Below are 19,150 nucleotides of genomic sequence, written 5' to 3' on the forward strand. Positions count from 1 at the left end.
GTGTGCTATTTTATTGGTCATTCAAACAGATGTTTTCCACCTGATTAATATATCCTACATAACATGGATTAACCCATGTTAATCATCTTCTGCATGCAGGACAGGTAATATAGATTTCTGGGGCTTCAGGCATCACTGTTGCCTTCCCTTTGGTGTTTATTGTGCTGACCATACTTCAGTGTTGCTCACCGTGATGTTAGCAGCTATAATCTCAGCTCCTATGTGTTGAAATGGTACAGGTTGGTCAAGGAGTAGGGCATAGTGTTCAACCCTTGGGTTAGAAGAGTGATAGGAGAAAGATTCATTTGGCTGACTCGTGGCAAGTAGGACTGTCAGAAAGAGTTGACTTCTGCATTAAACTTCATAGAACTATATACAAATAAATGAACATTTGATTTTATGTTAATTTAATAAATTGAAATAATTTTCCTTTTTCTTTCTGATTCTATTTGCTGTGTTTCTTTTTATTGCCTCATTACAAGGGCTATAATCCCTAGTATAATATTGAATAGGATTTGTGGAAGTGGACATTATTGCAATTATTGCATTTTACTTGATCTTAGCAGAATAACTCAATTTTCACCACCAAGTTTAATGTTAGCTTTGGGTTTTTTATTAGAGACAATTTGTCAGGTTTTAAATAAGTTTGATAAGGGACTTACTCTAACGTACTGTATATAAGGTATCCCAAAAACATGAATACACACACTAACATTTGATACCTTACTTAATTTTCACTTCTTTTCAGTTTTAACTGATTTGAAATAACGGGTGAAGCCACACTAAACTTTGCACAAAGAAAATTTTCTCATTAGACTTTTTTTGGGATATATAAAAGGTGGAGTTGACATTACAACACCAGCAACAGTGGATGCATTGATAGCACACAAATACCAAACAAAATGAGTCTTGATGTTTGCCATTCTTTGCTTAGAGTTATTAGCAGTGCCTGGACCAGAATGATCATCAGTTTTAAAATAGGTGTTTATAAAAATAAGTATTAATTTCTGTAGATTTTTTTAAATTTTGAAAATAAACTGTATGTTTAATAAACACTGACTTATAATCATTCAAGGTGTGTATACATTTTTAGGACACCTTATACACATATACACACATAGATATGTATATAGAGATGTATATAAGTATGTATATGGCATAATCTTGGGAAATTATTTGAAAATAGAGACTTATCATTATCACAAAAGTATAATAGGCAGAAACCTCACTGAATTTCTTAAGAATAATTTGATCGCCGAAACTGGTTTGGCTCAGTGGTAGAGCGTCGGTCTGCGGACTGAAAGGTCCCAGGTTCGATTCTGGTCAAGGGCATGTACCTGGGCTGCGGGAACATCCCCAGTGGGGGGTGTGCAAGAGGCAGCTGGTCGGTGTTTCTCTCTCATCGACGTTTCTAGCTCTCTATATCTCTCCCTTCCTTTCTGTAAAAAATCAATAAAATATATTTTTTTAAAAAAAGAATAATTTGATCATTCAAAAGAACAAAATACCCTTATGTTTAAGCAGAAAATAATAGAAATAGCCAGTCCAAACAATAAAAAGGAAGTTTGAAATTGTACAGAGGCAATAAAGCATCAAACAGACTGTCAAATTATAGCAGAAAGGCTGAGGAGTGTTGGGGAGAGGGGGAAAGAGATCAACCCTGATCTCTTTATATAAGCATAACCAATGAACACAAGACACTGGGGGGGAAGGAGCTGTAGGATGAGGGCATGTGACAGGGAGTAGGGGAGGCTGCAGGAAGGTCAATGGGGAGGGAAAAAGGAGTCATATGTACTACTATATGTAATACTTTAAACAATAAAAACAAAATTTTAAAAAAGGCTTAAAAAAAGAAAAATAATCATTACATGGGAATCCTTAGCTATGCTAATAAAATAGAAATATGAAAATTGACCATACATCCATGATGTCTATCAGCCAATTAAGCATGAGTATGCAAATTAACCCAGCAAAGATGGAGGGTTAATTTGCATACACAGGTGCCAAGGGACCAGGCAGGGTAGCACGCCTGCTATGAGGCCGAGGGTGGGAGGCAGAGGGAGCTACAGGAGTGGTGCTCCAGCCGGGAGCAAAAACTGTAGGCTCCCGGGTGGCTGGGAGTGAAGCCAGGGGAAGCAAGGCCTATTCTTGCACAAATCTTCGTGCAATGGACCCCTAATGTAAAATAATAACATCCAAAGGTTATATCTGGCTACTTTGAGATTTTCACTTTGTATTTGACTTTCAGCTGTTTGATAATGATGTGTCTGCACGTAGTTCACTTCTATGTATGTGGCTCGTGATTTGCTTAGTTACCTGTATCTGTCATTTACTGTCAGCTTAAAAAACATTTTTACTTATTTCAGAGATGAAGGGAGAGGGAGAAATATAACATCAATGATGAGAGAGAATTGTTGATTGGCTGCCTCCTGCATGCCCCAGGGATCAAGCCCACAACCAGGGCATGTGCCCTGATGTGAAATGGAACTGTGACTGTGGTTCATAAGTTAGTGCTCAACCACTGAGCCACTCCAGCTGGGCTACTGTCATAATTTTTGTATGTTCAGTCATTTTTTTTTCCTTTCCTCTGCAACTTCAAATGCATTTTCTCACAGATCACATTAGGCACCGTTTATGTATTTATGTTGAATATTTTCCCTTTATTGCTTACATTTATGTACCCTTTAACTTATCATCATCAATTGGCTCTTCTTAAGCCCAAATTTACTTACCCTTTAATTTGTCATCATCAATCAGCTCTTCAAATCCATTAATTTTTTATTTAAGATATTGCAGTTGTTTTTAAAAATTGTTTACAATTTTTGCTTAGACTTTCAACATAATAACTCATTATGGCCATCATTATGGTTTGTATGTCCTTAAACATATTTACAGTAATTGTTTTAAAATGTTTGCCAATTTAAACAACTGGATCAACTCAGTGTCCAATTTTATACGTTGCTTTTCCTTTAACTACAATTTAACATATTCCTATGTTTTTGAAAGTCTAGTAATATTTTTATTGGATGCTGGACTATTGTCTTGGTGTTAGAAAGCAAAAAAATAATACTGGCTAATTGCTTAGAACAGGTAGCACTTTTAATTTTACTTTTTAAAAACATGGATCTTTCTTGTTTTGTCCTCCATCTAAAGATAACTTTTTAGTCCTATTTTAGTATGAAGTTGTGGCTTTCTGTAATTTCTATGGAAATCCTAACGTGAATAAAACAAAAGTCAGATGCTATATTTTATCTCATTTGCATTTGACAGGAGCTGAGATAGCTGCTCAGCTTTTTCAAATATCCAGCTGTTGTTTTCCACTAAACTTCTTGGAGTTTTCCTTGTGTTTTCAAAGGTCAACCAAGGACTTCAGTAGAATTTATGTGCTGATTTGGGGACTCTTCCCCTTGTGGTTCCTTCCTTTTCAGGATTTCCCCTTCCATTTACATCTCCTCTCTTAGCACGAGACTTGCCTCTGTTACCTCAATTTGATAAAACAGCAGATTTCTGCTTGAATTATAACTGCCTGGCGCCATATGACTTGGAAAATACCTTCACAAAAAAAGTCAAATAAATGTGGATCTGACCTAATGCAACTTAATTCTTTTGAGGGTTGAATTTATCATAATTTTTGCTTCCTTTTGGTCATTTTAATGTGCGTTCAAATTGGTTTATAGATTATTTTGTTATAATAGTCATTTGCAGGAGAGTTAACCTTGATATATAATATATAAGGAACTCTATCTTTACCACAATCTAAACTTAATTTTCTTCATGCCATTTACAAGCATCTCTTCATGGCCCTCCAGCCCTGAATGTCCTTTGAATTGGAGCCCAGGTTATTTTTATCCCACTCATAGTTGAGCTTTTTGCCTTGACCTCAGAAGGAGTTTCTTTTTATACTCAATGAAATTCACTAGGCTATCTCTCGGCCCATATTACCACATATCAGTTTATTTATTTGTAAACATTTGTCACCTACTATGTACCAGCTATTAAAAAGATTGTTGGGGCCAACGGTTTGGCTCAGTTGATAGAGCATTGGCCTGTGGACTGAAGGGTCCCGGGCTCGATTCCGGTCAAAGGCCTGTATCTTGATTGTGAGCATGTCCCCAGTGGGGGGGTCTGCAGGAGTCAGCTGATCTATGACTCTCTCTCATCGCTATTTCTAACTATCTCTCTCCCTTCCTCTCTGTAAAAAATCAATAAAAATATATTTTAAAAAAAATTGTTGTGGATACAGCAATAAACAAAACAACATACTTATATTGTAATAGGAGACCCATTTTATAGTAAGAAGAGAGAGAAAATGCAAATGATTTTATGAATACCATTTCTAATGATATAACAATAAAAACAATAAATGATATTAGAAATGCCATTACTAATATTTTCATATTTCTTTTTTTCATATTTCTATTTTCTTTACTGCCATCACTTGATAAATACAACATAATGAATAATATTTAACAATAGCATGCCAGTTCCTTCTTTATGTTTCTCTAAAAGTGTTCTTCTTTATGAATAGGATTAAATACTCCAATCAGTTGCTTCTGTGGCTTTGGTTTGTTTATTGAAGTTTGGGTGATTGTTTTTGTTTGTTTGTTTGTTTGTTTTTTGTGGGCTTTTTTGGTTTTTGTGTTGTCGGGGGGTTTTTTTTGAGTAATATACTTGTCTTCCACAGAAATTTTATTCAGATGAGTTCTAGGAAAGTTATATCATATTTTATATTCTTCAATCCATACATGAATATTCATTGATATGTCTTAAATAGAATCCCCATGCTTCACTCTATATTTTTATTTATTATTATTTTTTAAAATACATTTTTATTGATTTCAGAGAGGAAGGGAAAGGAAGAGAGAGATAGAAACATCAGTGATGAGAGAGAATCATTGATTGGCTGCCTCCTGCATGCCCCCAAGAATGGAGTCTGCAATCCAGGCACGTGCCCTTGACCAGAATCTAACATGGGACGCTTCAGTCTGCAGGTCGGCACTCTATCTACTAAGACATACTGGTTAGGGCCACTCTATATTTTTAAAAGATTTCAGAAATAATAGAGAGAGAGAGAGGAGGAAAAAAACAATAACACATCACTGATGAGAGAGAATCATTGACCTGCTACCTCCTGCATGCCTCATACTGAGGACTCAGCCCAAAATAGGGGCACGTACTCTGATCAGGAATCAAACCGTGACCAAGGCTCAACCACTGAAAAACACAAGCCGGGCATGTATTTTTTACTATGTAAACACACACAAACACATTCACACACACACACACACACACACACACACACACACACACACATACAAAACCCTATAAAAACTCTGCCTTTTTAAGAAAACAAATGAGATGGGTTTGTTCCATGTGTACAATGATGCAAAGTGGAACTTACGACCAAGCAGAAACCACTTCATCCAAAGCTACCAGCACTGGTGCATGAGATGTCACAAAGCAGTTCCAAAGGAATGTCACAGGGAAATGCTCTCTGGCTTTGGAACAGATTGTGTGTTTGAATGTGTGTGTGATATATTAGCACATTTTCCAACAGCTCAGCTTTCTTTGTGCTTCCTGTTGAAAATTAATATTGATATACACATGAAACCTAACAAGATCAAAATGAATGTTACATAGTAATAGGAATACGGGATCTTCTGAACTTTAAAATCACAAGTTCATAAAATGTTAAAGCATGAGTAGAAACTACTGTTTACAATATTGATTTTCAAACTGTAATCAGTGGGTCTCTAACATTCTCTTAGAGTTTTGGCAAAGGCTAATAGATTTGTGTGCAAGGTCAAGGGTGATTGGGGTAGGAGGTAGGCAGCGTGACTCAAAGGATGTTTAATGGACTATATTTCCTGTCCAATGGGCACAAACTCCATTCCCATACGCACATAGACATGCCGGCACATTTTATGCACCAGTTCTGATTTTTGTCAGTTTTATATAGTGGCGTTCTATAAGAGATTACTTTTGAGAAAAACTTGCTTCTGTTAAGAAAATATTTTAACATCGATGATTTAGTTCAACTCTGTCATTTAGCAGACAGATATTCAGAATCACAGAGGATGTGACATTCCCAGGATCATGCTGCTATTTAATGGTCACGCTACATCTTTTAACACTAAAGGAAAGCTCATTCACGCAGGCCCTAACCAAATCACAAGAGAGTTCTGGGGTACAGTAAATACACTTCTGCATAAATAGGAAAGCTAAAGAGGAGCTGAAGGTGTTTATTTAAGAGCCATGTGCTGCTGACAGTGTCAGAAATTGCTGTTGTTACCTGTTCAACCTCCACTAAATACTCACTTCATTGGGTCTAAATACTAATTCATCTACCTATTATAAAAAGATTAACACACACACACACACACACACACACACACACACACATATATATACATATATATATATATATGTATATATATATATATATATACACTAATAAATACTAATTCATCTACCCATTATAAAAAGATTAACATATACATGTATATGTATATATATCATGTGCACATGCTGAGGACATGTAAGAGAATACAACTGGTATAGTCTCTATCATTACAGCTTTTGCATTTTATTAATAAACTAGAGGCCCGGTGCATAAAATTAATGCACGGAAGGTGTGTCCCTCAGCCCAGCATACACCCTCTCTAATCTGGGGCCCCTCAAGGGATGTCCAACTCCAGTTGGATCAGGCCTAAACGGGAAGTTGAATATCCCTCTCCAATCCAGGACTGCTGGCTCCCAACTGCTTCCCTAGCTGCCTTCCTGATTGCCCTAATAGCTTCTTCTTGCCAGCCTGATCATCCCCAAACCACTCCCCTGACAGCCTGATTGATGTCTAACCCCTCTCCCCTGCAAGCCTGCCCTCCCCACTAACTGCTCTCTCCTGCAGGCCTGGGTACCCCCCTACTGCCCTTACCTGCAAGCCCAATCATCCCCAACTGCCCTCCCCTGCTGTCCTGATCCCTCCCAACTATCCTCTTCTGCTGGCCATCTTGTGGAAGTCATATTGCCTGCCCATAGGGGCTGCTATATTTGACCACATGGGGGCAACTATCTTGTGTGTTGGAGTGATGGCCAATTTACATATTATTTTATTAGATAAGGACTAGAGGCCTGATGCACAAAATTCACCCCTCCCTGCTGCTATCATGGCTGGGGGCCTCTGCTGCCTCTACCATGGCCCCCACTCATTGCGGTTTTGTCTGGAAGGAAGGACATCCTGGATGAAGGACATCTGATCTAACTAGCATATTATACTTTTATTATTATAGATTGCTTTTATTATTATAGATTGACAAATAAAAGTAAATGTATATGTACCTTAGGACATAAAAATTTTATATTGTAATTTGAGCAGTAATACAAAAATAGCTACTGTTTATTGAAATCTAGGGGCTCTGTCAATATACATATATATCTTACCATTCTACAGAGTAGTTATTATTATTCCCATTTTGCAGGTGAAGACGTTGGTACACATGGAAGTTAAAAAATGTACCCAAGTTCATTATATCCAGGAGCAAAATTCAAGTTTTCCTAGTTCTAAACTCTCAGGTGGGTGTAAGACATTTTCTGTCTTTAAAAATTCCTAATAAAAATTATATCTAAGGTACCCTAGCTGGTTTGGCTCAGTGGATAGAGTCTCAGCCTGCAGACCAAAGGATCCTGGGTTCAATTCCAGTCAAGGGCACATAGCTAGGTTGTAGGCTCCAACCTGGCCTGAGTGTGTTGCTCTCACATCAATGTGTCTCTTTGTCTTTTCCTCTCTCTTCCACTCTCCCTAAAAAAATCAATGGAAAAATATCCTCAGTTTAGGATTAGGAGAGAAAGAGAGAGAGAGAGAGAGAGAGAGATTGATTAAGGGATACATTCTGTAAAAAATCACCATACAGCCAAAGCCAGTTTGGCTCAGAGGTAGAGTGTCGGTCTGCGGACTGAAAGGTCCCGGGTTCAATTCCGGTCAAGGGCATGTACATTGGTTGCGGGCACATCCCCTGTGGGGGGTGTGCAGGAGGCAGCTGGTCGATGTTTCTCTCTCATCGACGTTTCTGGCTCTCTATCTCTCTCCCTTTCTCTCTGTAAAAAATCAATAAAATATATATTTAAAAAATCACCATGCAAATGTTAGAAATATATAATATTTTACCTAATTTATGTTTCTACCAACAAATTATGCCTTAAAAAGCAAAGTTCTGATTAATAATTAAATGTCTTTCCAATATGTCAAAATGTGTAATATATGTAAATCTATAGTGAACCAGGCCCTTCACTTCAACTTTTTGAAATTAAATATAATACAAAAGCTTTGCTCTACAAGTGCATTTAATCCTCTGGAGGTGTTGTACACATTTGCAGTCTGTGGCTAAATCATGGCCGTTTGAACACACTAGCACTGCTATTTTCCTTTGGCATCCATTCTGAGTGTTCAGTATTCTTAACAGGAAACAATTATGGATGGATTAGTTAAACATACATATATCCCAGGCATGTAAAATCACTTCTATTTATGTAAAGGCAAAGACTCTAGTAAGCAACTAGGAAGAAGAAAAAAAATATTTTAAGGTCTAATGAGAAGATTTTTTAGATGCCGTTTTATTAACCGTGATCTGAGAACAGCTTAATCTAATGTTAAGGTTACAATGCCACTAATCTAGCCTCTAATTTTTTAAAATTTTGTTTTCATAAAGAAAAAATTATGGAATTGTGATTATTTCCATAATTTGTATTTTGTTCATTGATAGAAATTGATATCCTCTTGTTCTGTGTCTGTGACTTGCTGAGTATTAATCATGTTCTGTTTCAATAAATGACTGGGTATACTTTTTCTTGACCTTAAAAATATCAATTAAATTCAACATATGTGGTGCTGACAGTGCCAATAATTATTTTAAAATGGCATATATATAAATGGCTTTGACCAGGTTCATGTATGTGCAGGTAATGACAGCATTGTAAGATGCTATAAACTATATTTTACAGATGGAGTTCAGATATGCTAAAAATAAGAGGGGAGAAATAAACTATTGTTCGCCACTACCATTTTTATTTTATTTATTCAGGATTTAAAGTGGTGTTTGCTGTGTCATTTTAGTAAAGTGTCTTCCTATAATTAAATACTTTACCTACTTGAACATATGGGCATTGGTAAGAGGCACCATTTTATTTTGTGTCATTTTGCAACTAAAAAGGACAGGAAAAATCATTAAGCATCTGCTTGTGGCATTGGTTAATAGAATTATGTACCTAATAAAGTTCTAAACTGTGGGGCTTAAAGCTTACTTCTTAAATCAAAAATGTGTGTTTGAATAGCTGGCAAATTTTGATAATTCAAATTCTGATTCAGTAATTCTGAGGTAAGGCCCGAGATTCCGCCTTGCCAGTAAGTCCTCAGGCCTCACCAGCTCTGCTGGTCTGCACTCCTCACCATGTGTAAGGAGCAAAACTGTACCTAGAACACTTACTTTCCCTCAGTGGATCGAAATCTCTCCTCTCCTCTATACCTTTGACTCTTCTAGTCAATTTTTTCCTTTTGTTGTGGGTTAAATTATCTTCCCCCAAAAGAGACATGCTGCTGCGCTAACTCCTAGTACCTGTGAATGGGGTCGTATATGGAAATGGGGTCCTTGTAGATATTATTAAGGCAACATGAGGGTTTTAGGTTGCACCCTGAGCCATATGATTGGTGCCCTTACAAGATGAGGGAAATATGGACACACAAACTCATTAGGGGGTACATGAAGAGTTCACAGGGACTCAAGTGAAGATGGATGCAGAGATGACTGATGCATCTATATACCAAGCAATGCCAAGGATTGTTGGGGATCCCCAGAACTGGGAGAGAGGCATGGAACAGAGTCTCTTCCAGAGCTTTTAGAGGAAACCAACCTGACATTTTGATTTTGGATTTCTAGCTTTTAGAATTGTGAGAAAATACATTTCCATGGTTTTAAACCCTCTAATTCTGAGATACTTAGTTCCCACAGCCCAAGGAAACTAGTAGAGTCCTCCCTCTGTATCCGCAGGGGATTGCTACCCAGTTCCCTGCCGACACCCAAATCCTAAGGATGCCCAAGTCCCTTCTACAAAGGCTGAGCAAAATATATACAGTTGGTCTGCCACATCAATGGGTTCCCAACTGTGTATCAAAATTACTGTTTTCAATCTGATACATAAATTTTGCAGATACATAAAATCTGCAGTTTAATCTGATGCAGAGCCCACAGATAATGGAAGGCCTACGGTACCCAGTTATATGCTTTAATGTCTAGTTGCTATGGTTTTTAGCATAATACTTATCCATCAGAGAATAAAACTAAGTGAAAAAAATATCTTTCCTTGCAAGCAGTAAAGAGATTAAAAATAATTTGTTTCTTCTCAGCACCCCCTCCAAAAGTTTTATCATCAGTGAATCATTGATTACCTAAGATGTCAAGAATGTTTAACTTCCTTGTGAACCTCAAGCATGAGAAGTCTTTCTTTGATTGTTTTTATTTCTTCTGACATGCAGTTTGCTTAGTGCATTTTCTACCTGATTACCCGCTTTGTGTGGAAGATATAAAATGACCTAAAACTGCCTGGGGGCTCCAGAACTGTTGGTGCAATTATGCTTCTGAGAAACAGGGCCCTGGGACTAATTTTTCTCAGATTCCCAAGTGATGAAACTACTTAGTAGCATTTTTCCCTTTTTTGGAAATGAGTCACAATGGATGTCATCCCCCTGACCCTCTTTATTCATATTCTATGCTGCTCTTTCCTGGAGCTCTTCACTACATATAGCTAGGCAAAGCAGGGTGAGATCATTTCCCTCTGCCAATTGTATGAGAGAAAATTATTATCCATTCCTTTTTTTTTTTTCTTTAGAGAAAGGAGGCATTTGGTAGAATTAAATAAGGAACCCGAGGTAATGCATAGCATTTAAAATATTTTCCCTTTGCTGAAACTGGTTTGGCTCAGTGGATAGAGCGTCGGTCTATGGACTGAAAGGGCCCAGGTTCAATTCCAGTCAAGGGCATGTACATTGGTTGTGGGCATTTCCCCGGTGGGGGGTGTGCAGGAGGCAGCTGGTCGATATTTCTCTCTCATGGATGTTTCTAGCTTTCTATTCCTCTCCCTTCCTCTCTGTGAAAAATAAATAAAATATATTAAAAAATTAAAAATATATATTTTCCCTTTGTTATTCAAAGAACAGTGCAGAATGGGGAAAGGATAACACATTTTCATAACTTAAATACAAATGAGTAATTGCAGCATTGCAACTCATATTTGGTGTTGTTGTTGTTTTGGTAAAGTGTTCATCTATCCCTACTAATTACTTTATCTGATTAAGCATGTTAGCACTGGTAAGGAACATCATTTTGTTTCAGGTGTCACTTTGCAGCAAGGTAAAAATGAACCAAAGGAAAAATCATAAATGGTGTGCCCATGGGAATAGATGATGCCAAGAAAGAACAAGAAATGAAGTTAACTTCTGGAGAATGAGTCCTGCTGATCTTTAATGAAGACATTTAACTTGAAGTATTTCCTCCTGGGCTTCCCTGCAATGAATAGTGGCATAGAAGTCTGTGTTGTGAATCCCATGCTGCATCCTTTCAGGATGGAGACACTCATTTCCCAGGTGATGGGAAACATGGCTCATTGAGGGTCTCAGCTGAGTCCCTTTGATGGAATCCATGGCCACACCCATTGGGGGATGGTTGGAGAGGCAGCCTGTATCCAACAGCTATTTGATGCAGGGTTCCAAGGCTCAAGCTCTGTGCCTCCAGGAAATATAACTCTCAAGGCCACCCCAAGGGATTGGCCAAGACCTTTGCTATGATTACATCACAGTTCAATACTAGTATCTTATATCCTGTCTTCTTCTTTCATTAACTCCTATTGATCCTAGGGATGCTTCCCCACAATCTCAGAATCTCTATTGGTTTCTCAGCTGACCAGGCTTACAACAGTTTATAAATTCAAGAAATATAAGACATAGTGAAGGTTACTGAATGGTGATAGTGAATACTGTTACTGAGAGTGAATACTGATCGTGAAGGCTATTGACACTAGATCGAGTATATATGTTAGGTAAAATAACGATCCTCCAAAGATATTCAAGTTCTAATCCCCGGCTCCTGTGAAAATGTTTCCTTACCTTATGTCAGAAATGACTCTGGAGATGTGATTAAGTTTTGGATCTTAAGATGGGGAAATTACACTGGATTATCCATATGAGCCCAATGTAATCTCAAGGGACTTTAAAGATGGAGAAAGGAGCCTGGCTGGTGTGGCTCAGTTAGTTGAGCATCATCCTATCACCAAGAGGTCGCTGGTTGGATTCCTGGTCAGGGCACATGCCCAGGTTACAGGCTTGATCTCCATAGGGGGCGTGCAGCTGGCAACTGGTCAATGTTACTCTCTCATCGATGTCTCTCTCTCTTTCTCCCTCTCTCTCTCTCCCCCTCTCTCCCTCTCTCTGTCTCTCTCTCTCCCTCTCTCCCTCTCTCTCCCCCCCTCCCTCTCCCTCTCCCTCTCCCTCTCCCTCTCCCTCTCCCTCTCCCTCTCCCTCTCCCTTTCCCTCTCCCTCTCCCTCTCCCTTTCCCTTTCCCTAAAAAATCAATAAAAAACATTAAAAAAAAAAAAAAAACTGGAGAAAGGAAACAAAAGAAAGTAGAGAAAGACATGTGACAATGGAAAACAAGGTCAGAATATGATAAGACTCAACCCACTGCTGGCTTTGAAGATAAAGAAAGGGCCACTGCTAGGGAACACTGATGGCCTCTGGACACTGGAGGCTCAGAGGAAGGAATTCTCCCCAAGAGACTCCAGAAAGAAATGAAGCTCTGTTGACCCTTTCACCACAGGATTTGTAACCTAAAGAACTGTAAGATAGTAAGTAGGTGTTGTTTTCAGCCACCAAGTTTGTGGTATTTTGTTACAGCAGCAACAGAAAAGTAAATTTCCTGTGCATGCTTAATGGTGCGAGCTGTACAGTGAAATCAGTGTCATCATTTTATGACAATTAACACTGGATACCACAATCTGGCTGAGGTACTGAACTTGGTCTGCTCAGTTCTTCACTGCCTGCCCAATTCTGCTGATCACAATCCATTCTCACCCCTTCATGCTTATAGTTGATCAACAGCAAGCTGGACCACAACTGGGTATGTCTTAACGCAGAGCCACAGGGTCAGAACACCATAGTTTCAGGATGACAATGTCAGGTGGCCTCATAGGATAATCCTTGTATCAATAGTACTTTGGATCTAGGTCCAAATCCCAGCATCATAATTTATTAGCTGTGTGGCATAATCAATCACCCAGCTTCTCTGAGCCTCCTATTCTCATCTATCCAATTGGGGTAATACATAACTTACAGAGTTGTTATGAATATTAAATTACATCATGTTCTTATGCAGTGTCTTACACAGAACAGGCCCTTAATAAATATATGCTTTTTTAAATTATTGCAACATAGTTCAACCTTTCATTCTCTCAGTATATTCTTTGTGATCCCCTACCGTATGCTAAGAATTGCTTTCCCAAGGTATTTAATCATCACACAAAGATAGAACTGAAATAGATTTTTCAGGATTAGAGAATTGCAGACCACAGACACAATATCTATTACTGTATCCAGAAGTGAATGTACATATATGTGATGGTTAATGAATTATTTCATTGACAAATGGCTTTGATCATTATAGTTCAATGTGGACTGATTTCATGTTATCTATTAGCAGCCATATGAAACTAGCTTACACTAGCCCAAAACACAAACTACACACAGAGAATCTAAAGAATACATTTTCCCCAGAGTCCTTGAAAAAAAAAAGTGATTTAGTAGACTTTATCTAAAATGCAGGGGAAAACTTCAGAGCATTTGAGGTTACGACCGAATATGTATTTTTACCCTTAGGTTATTTGACTAGAACAGCATATGCACATTCAGTATTTCATTAAAAAGCACATTCCTGCCCAGAGACATAACAGATACATTTGCAGTGAAAGAATTTTATTTATTTTCCTATTGCCTACTCTGCCAGAACCACATGGAAAAAGACCAAAAGGTTTATTACATTTATAAATCCATTCACCTAGCTTTGAAATACTTTTCTCTAAATACCCATTAAAGTGATTTTATTACCTTCAGTTCTTGTTGAAATGTTTAGACTTAAAGTCATCAAAGAAATAATTAGCAAAATGTAAGACAAATAAGAGTATAACTATATAGACTCAATAAATCAAATGCAAACAAATACCTTCTATGAGTAAAAATATTTTTAAAAAAACACACACTATTTTGTGAAACCTAAAGGGTCATTATAGGGATGAATAAGTATAGTGTTTGAGTATAAATAAACCTTTACACATTTATTTATTTATTTTATAAAGAAAAGGTCTAGTGAAATCAAACACATGAGAGGAGAGAAAGAATAATAGGAAATGCTTACTCTAATGGGCTTGTATTACACTGGTTAAAGTCTCTACTCTCAGTGGAGAATGATGCCATCAATGGATCTAGAAATGGCTAAAATAATTCTTTCAGTATTTTAGTGGATTCTAAAACCAACTCCACAATCTTATACTATTAAGGCTAATGTGAAATTATTTATTAAATTACTAAGAGAGCTAAAGGAGCCTTCAAAATAGGTTAGTAGAAACTTTTCGTTTTATAGAAAAGGAAATTAAAGGTCTGAAGAGATGTACTACAATCCAATTTATGAGTCACCCCAAATCAGATTTAGTTTTGAATTTTGTTTTTGACCCTTAGTGTGTTATACAGTTTTATCACCACCTCACTTAACAGGTTTAGTTTGAAATGATTTTTTATTATTTTCCAAGATCCAGTGTACATTCAAATGAGATTTGCTTCTAAAGTTTTTCCAGAAATGTGCCCCAAGTCTTTGAAAATAATTCTAAGTAAGAGCAACAGAATGTCTCCAAGGCAAATTAGTATCGTCTAGAACAGCACTGTCCAATAAAAATATTTTCTAATATGTTGAAAGAAAGTAAAAGGAACAGATGGATAAATTTTAGTAATATTTAACTCTATATATCAAACATATAATTATTTCAACATGTAATAACTGTTAGTGTTAGTAATTACATATTTCATATCTTTAATTCTTAGTCTTCATAATCACTGTGAATTTCACATTTATAACACATCTCAGTTTGAACTTGACATAGTATTTCAAGTGCTCAATAGCCAATTGTGGGATGTGGCTAACATTGGACAATATTAATCTAGAGTGACAATCATTCAAATTCTGCATTGAAATTAAACTTCTTGAGTTTAATTATAAGCATGAATAATTTTTGAATAAATATTCAATTGGCAATTGGGGATACCCTGAATATTAAAAACTACACTGTTCTATTCTGGAATTCATGTCACATGGATCCTTTATGTCTTTTCTTCTCCCTCCCCCCTTTTCTTAAATTTATTTCTTTCCCCATTTATGCTATGTTCTGGGAGATTTCTTATAACTGCCCTTTAATTTGTTGGCTTGATTTTCCATAAGGTCTTATCAGTTTGTCAAGGTTTCCATTGCACATTTAAATTTGATAATTTTGTTTTTCATTGGAGACACTATTTCTTAATCTCAGACTATTATCCTTGATAGATTTATTTTACCTTTAAGTCTCCCTGATACCCCAGGTTGTATATTATTAATTTTCTCCATTCTTTGAATGTATGCCATTTAATTACTCAGAATAAGTTTCCCTTTTTTGTATTATGTAAATTTGTATAAGTAGTATATTGGTAATTTATTTCAAAATACAGTGGCAAAAAGTGTGGTGTTAATTTTTAATTCACACCTGAGGCACATGTTTGAAGCCACTAAGTGCATGGCTTTATCAGTAAGGGGTTAAAATATCGGGTCTAGTAATAATTAATGCCGTTTTTAAACATTCGTTTAAAATCTTGCTTGGCGTTGACTTGTATTGACATAACCTTCAAACACGTGGTATCTACAGAACGTGTGAAGTGCAATTAACAAGTTTTGCTTGAAAAAGTTTGTGTTTGGTTTGGTTTTTGTTGCAAAACTAGGGCTAAGAAGATGGCAGATGAAGAGCATATTCGGCACTGCATGCTTTACGAGTACCAATTAGGAAGAAAAGCAAGTGAGGCTGCAAAAAACATCTGTAGTGCTCTTGGTCAAGATGCAGTTAGCGCCAGAAAATGCCAGCGTTGGTTTGAGAAATTTCGCAAGGGAAATTTTTCGTTAGATGACAAGAGTGGTCGAGGCCGTGTGTCCAATTTTGATCAAGAAGCTCTTCAAGCTCTTTTGGTGCAAAATCCTCAAATTACCCAACAAGAGCTTGCGACAACTTTAAATTGTTCACAAAAAACAATTTCCAACCAATTGCGTGCACTTGGCAAAGTCCAAAAGTTTGGAAAATGGGTTCCTCATGAGTTGACCGACAACAACCGTAATCAAAGAGTCACAATTTGCAGTTCGCTCCTCTATCATCAAAACCGTTTGCCGTTTTTAGAGCAAATTGTTACCGGAGATGAAGAATGGGTGCTGTATGTTAATTTGAAAAGGCGGCCTCAATGGTTGGACATAAATGAGGCTCCGCAGCCCACGCCAAAACCTGACTTGCATGCGAAAAAAGTGATGTTGTGTGTTTGGTGGAATTTTAAAGGAATTCTTCATTATGAACTTTTACCATCTAACCAAACCATTACAAGTGCAGTGTATAGTGCCCAATTGGAAAGGTTAGCCCAAGCTTTAAGAGAAAAAGAACCCGCGCTGATTAATCAGAAGGGCGTAATTCTTCACCCACCACGATAACGCATGACCGCATACTGCAAGAATCACTGCTGGAAAACTGCGCCAGTTGGAATGGGAAGTTCTCCCTCAACCTGCATATTGCCCCTTCCGATTACCATTTGTTTTGTTCTTTGCAAAACTTTCTTCTTGGAAAAAAATTTAATAATGAAGAATGCCTCAAAAATGCATTGACCGAATTTTTTGCATCAAAATCACAAGAATTTTACAACAGAGGGATTAAAATGCTTCCTGAGCGTTGGGCACAAGTAGTAGAAAACAACGGCAACTATATTGTTGATTAAATTTTGTTGTATTGTTTAAATAAATTCGATTTTAAAAAGGTATTAGAAAACGACATTAATTATTACTAGACCTAATAACATAATTAAATGTATACCAGAAGGAACATCACCTTAAAGGTTGTTGGAAATTAGTTTGGTGAATTTTAGTGACACTCAAGATATGTGGTTCACATGGCAACACATTTCTGATGAACAATATATAATCATCTAGTCCAGCCCAGGTGCTGAAACCTTTGGAGTAACACATGACATCCAAAGTCTGCCTGGCCCAGAGTCTGTATAACAAAGAGGACTGTACAGATAAGCTCAACAATAAACTAGGCTGATTCTACTGTCAGATATGTTTGTAATCAACTTTGAATGAATTTCTCAGTCAAGATCCTCTTTGGTGTACCTGAAAACAACGAATGCATTCACCCCCAATTTTGTAAGAGCATGGATGACTGTGTTTGTATCTTCCTATTGATTAATGTGGTTCATGTGGCAGATTTGGTCTAAACCTACTTTTCATTTTCACAGACCACCCGACAACCCGACACCATAGAGTACCCACACAACATTGATCTCCAGCAGCTACCAATAGTTGAACAACCAATTGGGTCAGGTCAGTTAAAAATAACAGATTCAATCTTTTTTTTCCTCCATTCATTTCTTAATCCTTACAAAGAACAGTCTGCAATTGTGTTACTGTCATGTAAGTACTTGTTAGATGTTACCTGGCTCTCTGTTAGGTCTTAGGAAAATGTGTTCTTTCTCTAGTTTTGCTGGTTTGTTTTGCTTGTGAGTCATAGAGAGGGAGTACCTAGTGTGAACAGTTGAGAAGTAAGAGAAATATTTTTGATGGCCAACTGAAGAACCTCATCTTCTCTGGCTAGTGTACCTGCCTCATGTTCAGGTAATGTCCCTGAGAAGATGGGCATGCATCTTCCAGGACTGGGCAATCCCCACAGTGTTAGGTGGGGTCAAGATTGTCTGGCTCCATGGCATCCTGCAATAGTTGCTCACCATTTCTGTCTCTAACTATTTTCTTCTACTTGTCTGAGTCATCTCCCATGTAGTCATGGCTGCTTGGACTTCTATGAAATTATGGGCTAGAGAGGGACAAGTACATTTGAAGACTCTTAAGGGTTTTCAATGATCACATGGTAATTTCCATTCCAGGAGGAAAAGGCAAGAAAAAAATTTTAGAGCATTGATATTGCAACATACTCTCCAGTGTCATTTCAATGTTGTTTTTCCTATCACACTACAATCCAACTAAATTCCCTTTTAAAAGGGGTCAAAGCTATATAATTCCTTTGCTAGCTACCTGGTCCTTCTGTAGTTTCTATTATTGGCCTTTACATATAGCATTATATTTGAGATGGTTCAGGATTACAGCAATTCAACAGATCCCAGGGGATGGGTCACTGCAGAGAGCTATAAATAAAACACAAAGAAGCATTGATAAGACCATCAAACCTCAGAGGGAAGGTAGGAGAGGATGAGGGCAAGGGGGAGAGATCAACCAAAGGACTTGTATGCATGCATATAAGCCTAACCAATGGACACAGACCCCTGGGGATGAGAGCATGAGGGGGGGTGGGGGAGGGGTGGGAGGGTAAGGGCATGTATAAAGACACATATGTAATACCTTAATCAGCAAAGAAAAAAAAAAATAAAACATTAGTAACTCTACTCCTGCTACCTTCTGAGGCCCAAATGAGATAGCTAAAACATTCTGAATTACTAGGGTCCGGGATAGAAAAGTCATTATAGCAGTTCAGGACCATTCACAGCAAATATTCATCCTAAAAACATAATGAAAGATTAAATCAGTCCTGTCTTTTAAAAAAGGTTTATAATTTATATACTAGCATTTATTAATCCATACCAATGATATTTAAATAGTAAGCATCCTTATTATTAACTAGTGACCCAGTGCACAAAATTCATGCACATTAAAAGGGGATTAATTAGAGGAAATAATTTAATATTGCTATTTGTCCTTTCTCTATAATAGAAGTACTGGAGATGAAAAAAAAATTAGTAAAATGTATTTGAAAACCTTCCTCCTGTCAGAGTCTG

At 37.3% G+C, this 19,150-nt stretch overlaps 1 protein-coding gene across 1 annotated transcript in view; it reads left to right on the forward strand.

Moving 5' to 3' along the window:
* The window catches only part of TMEM196 (transmembrane protein 196), a 167,928-nt gene that overhangs the window by 62,753 nt on the left and 86,025 nt on the right, over nucleotides 1–19,150 (forward strand). The window contains exons 2-3 of the mRNA XM_045578087.1: nucleotides 7,479–7,572; nucleotides 17,603–17,687. The gene's annotated coding sequence lies outside the window, so the exon portion shown is untranslated. The remainder of the gene's footprint in view (nucleotides 1–7,478; nucleotides 7,573–17,602; nucleotides 17,688–19,150) is intronic.

This window comes from Pipistrellus kuhlii, unplaced genomic scaffold, assembly GCF_014108245.1.
Source record: "Pipistrellus kuhlii isolate mPipKuh1 unplaced genomic scaffold, mPipKuh1.p scaffold_m20_p_10, whole genome shotgun sequence".
NCBI classification, from domain to species: Eukaryota; Metazoa; Chordata; class Mammalia; order Chiroptera; family Vespertilionidae; genus Pipistrellus; species Pipistrellus kuhlii.